The following is a 4,193-nucleotide window of genomic DNA, read 5'->3' as shown; positions in this document are numbered from 1 at the left end:
CTAAATCGTGAGGGTCAAGTCCCACCCAAAATCGTAGATATATATCTCTCTCTCTCATCGAAAGATCGGGCCCCAGTTCACATTAAAACGTGACGCCCGACATGGTGCCATGGTATGACCTCATCATGCCTTCGTAAAAATTTGAGAAGGTTTGGCTTATGTCGTCATGCATGCCCTCCATAAATCGAACCATCACCAAGGAAGTTCCCTGCTTTCGAAAGGGAAATCCTCAAGATTGAAGGGGAATCCAAATTTTCTTCGTTCTTTGCCCTGGAGTTTTTTTCTACGACGAACATACACCCTGCAAATCACCGTGTTCAAATTTGGAATTTTTCCTGGATCATTTACCATATTTAGGGGATTATGTGCATTTTCTAGGCATTTAGCGCATATAAATCCAATCCAACTACAGGTGCACAGGTGTGATGTGAGGGACGTGGATTGCCGTTCGATCGCGGTGCATCCAATGGTGCACACGCGTGATCCGTGTGGCTGCGGTTTCGGCCAATCATAATGCAACACACAATAGGCTCAGTGCACACTGTTTCCGAAAGCGACAGAGATGAACCGTGTGCGATAATGAACGAGCAAAATTGTAAGGGAAGCCAAATTTCTGTTGTCGTTTGTGGTTGTGCTCTTGAATACCACCGCACTGTACGGCAACCCGGCCCCTCCGCCCTAGAACTCTCTCCAGGCATCGTCCATGGCACCGTGGCGCACAGTAACTGATAAGGAAGCGATGGCATCCCGCCACGCCACGTTCCTCGCCGCCCGCGACCACACACATGGTAAGGAAGTGATGGCATCTCGCCGTGCCGAGTTCATCACCGCCGGCGGCCACACAGTTACATGGGCGGGCTGTGAGGCTACCATGGCCGAATGGGTGGTGGACCTAGAGGCGGCCAAAGCCGCACAGAAGGAGCGGAAAAGGCAGAAAGCATTCAAGAAAATAGAGTCCCGCCAACGCAAGAAATAAGAGGCTGCACGCCGTGGTGAGGAGAGCTTGGCGGAGCTCGAAGCACGGTGGGTTGCCGCCTACAAGGCCGGGAAGGAGAACGGCGGCGTCTGGCCAGCATGCACTAATGGCAGCATGTGATAAGTAGTTTAAGTTTGTAGTATTAAAGCAAATTACCAGTAGTACTTTAAGTTTGTAGTATTAACGTACAATGTCGGTAAGAGCATCCTTTGAGGGCTTTGAGCGTTGATTAGCATGTGTGCCCGTGTGCGTTTCTTGCGTCAATGACCCATAAGTCAGTTACATGTGCGATATTTCCTAATAAACCAGGCGTACCATTGACCGAAAAAAATCAAGTACACATGTACATTTTTTGGAGACGGGATCTGCCAACTTTCTTTTTTCTCGCACACGAGTATTTTACGTGCTTCGTCTGCATTGTGTGTTTCCCCCGACCAAGTTTCAAATTTCGCACCAAAATTTTCATTAGCCGCGTGATTTCAGAATTTATTCCTCCAACCACAACCTATTCCCCTCAGTATCCCCCTCCCTCGCGCCTCCCCCTATCGGCATCTCAAACCACCGTCGCCGCAACCACAGCTTCAACCACATCTACATTCTGCTTGGATCCAGTCAGGTAGCCCACCGATCTCTATCACGGCCCCAGCCTGATTGCTTAAATGGCGCCTGCGAAACATCCTCATGCCTCCAAATCCCTGCTACCTCTTCAACATTGCTTTGGTTTTCCCTTGAAGAGGAAAGGGTGATGCAGGAAAGTAGCGAAAGTATTTCCCTCAGTTTTTGAGAACCAAGGTATCAATCCAGTAAGAGGCCACGCTCAAGTCCCTTGGACCTACACAAACAAATAAGAACCTTGCAACCAACGCGATAAAGGGGTTGTCAATCCCTTCACGGCCACTTGCAAAAGTGAGATCTGATAGAGAAGCTAAGATAATATTTTTGGTATTTTTATGATAAAGACTAAAAGTAAAGAAAGCAAAATAAACGGCGCAAGAAATAGCTTGTTGACGGGAGATTAATATGATGGAAAATAGACCTGGGGGCCATAGGTTTCACTAGTGGCTTCTCTCAAGATAGCATAAGTATTATGGTGGGTAAACAAATTACTGTCGAGCAATTGATAGAATTGAGCATAGTTATGAGAATATCTAGGTATGATCATGTATATAGGCATCACGTCCCTGACAAGTAGACCAACTCCTGCCTGCATATACTACTATTACTCGACACATCGACCGCTATCCAGCATGCATCTAGAGTATTAATTTCATAAGAACGGAGTAACGCTTTAAGCAATATGACATGATGTAGAGGGATAAACTCATGCAATATGATATAAACCCCATCTTTTTATCCTTGATGGCAACAATACAATACGTGTCGTTTCCCCTACTGTCACTGGGATCAAGCACCGCAAGATTGAACCCAAAGCTAAGCACTTCTCCCATTGCAACAAAGATCAATCTAGTAGGCCAAACCAAACTGATAATTCGAAGAGACTTGCAAAGATAACCAATCATACATAAAAGAATTCAGAGAAGATTCAAATATTGTTCATAGATAATCTTGATCATAAACCCACAATTCATCGGATCTCGACAAACACACCGCAAAATAAGATTACATCGACTAGATCTCCAAGAGAATCGAGGAGAACTTTGTATTGAGATCCAAAGAGAGAGAAGAAGCCATCTACCTAATAACTATGGACCCGAAGGTCTGAGGTAAACTACTCACACATCATCGGAGAGGCTATGGTGTTGATGTAGAGGCCCTCCGTGATTAATGCCCCCTCCGGCGGAGCACCGGAAAAAGCCCCAAGATGGGACCTCACGGGTATAGAAGGTTGCGGCGGTGGAATTAGGTTTTCTGGTGCTCCCCGATGGTTTGGGGGTACGTAGATATATATAGGAGGAAGAAGTGGGTCGGTGGAACCACGAGGGGCCCACGAGGGTGGAGGGCGTGCCCAGGGGGTAGGCGCGCCCCCTGCCTCGTGGCCTCCTCGTTGATTACTTGACGTCCACTCCATGTCCTCTCGATCATGTTTGTTCCAAAAATCACGCTCCCGAAGGTTTCATTCCGTTTGCACTCCGTTTGATATTCTTTTTCTGCGAAACACTGAAATAGGCAAAAAACAGCAATTTGGGCTGGGCCTCCGGTTAATAGGTTAGTCCCAAAAATAATATAGAAGTGTATAAATAAGCCCATTAAACATCCAAAACAGAATATATATATATATATGATAGCATGGAACAATCAAAAATTATAGATACGTTGGAGACGTATCAAGCATCCCCAAGCTTAATTCCTGCTCGTCCTCGAGTAGGTAAGTGATAAAAACAGAATTTTTGATGTGGAATGCTTCTTAGCATAATTTTCAATGTAATTCTTTTTATTGTGGCATGAATATTTAAATCCGAAAGATTCAGCTAAAAGTTTAATGTTGACATAAAAATAATAATACTTCAAACATGCTAACCAAGCAATTATGTCTTATCAAAATAACATAGCCAAAGAAAGCTTATCCCTACAAAATCATATAGTTAGGCTATGTTTAAATTTCGTCACACAAAAAGTTCTCATCATGCATAATCCCGATGACAAGCCGAGCAATTGGTTCAAACTTTTTAATGCACTTCAGCCTTTTCAACCCTTATGTAATACACGAGCGCAAGCCATGGATATAGCACTATGGGTGGAATAAAGTATAATGATGGTGGTTATGAGAAGACAAAAAGGTAGAAAGTCTCACATTGACGCGGCTAATCAATAGGCTATGGAGATGCCCATCTATTGATGTCAATGAGAGGAGTAGGGATTGCCATGCAACGGATGCACCAGAGCTATAAATGTATGAAAGCTCAACAAAAGAAACTAAGTGGGTGTGCATCCAACTTGCTTGCTCACGAAGACCTAGGACATTTTGAGCAAGCCCGTCATTGGAATATACAAGCCAAGTTCTATAATGAAAAATTCCCACTAGTATATGAAAAGTGACAACATAGGAGACTCTCTATCATGAAGATCACCGTGCTACTTTGAAGCACAAGTGTGGAAAAGGATAGTAACATTGTCCCTTCTCTCTTTTTCTCTCATTTTTTCTTGGGTCTTCTCTTTTTTTGGCCTCTTTTATTTATTTATTTATTTAGTCCGGAATCTCATCCCGACTTGTGGGGGAATCATAGTCTCCATCATCGTTTCCTCACATGGGACAATG

This window comes from Triticum urartu, chromosome 5 (genome assembly GCF_003073215.2).
Source record: "Triticum urartu cultivar G1812 chromosome 5, Tu2.1, whole genome shotgun sequence".
NCBI classification, from domain to species: Eukaryota; Viridiplantae; Streptophyta; class Magnoliopsida; order Poales; family Poaceae; genus Triticum; species Triticum urartu.
The sequence above is the reverse complement of the archived record's forward strand: the minus strand, read 5'-3'. Positions refer to the sequence as shown.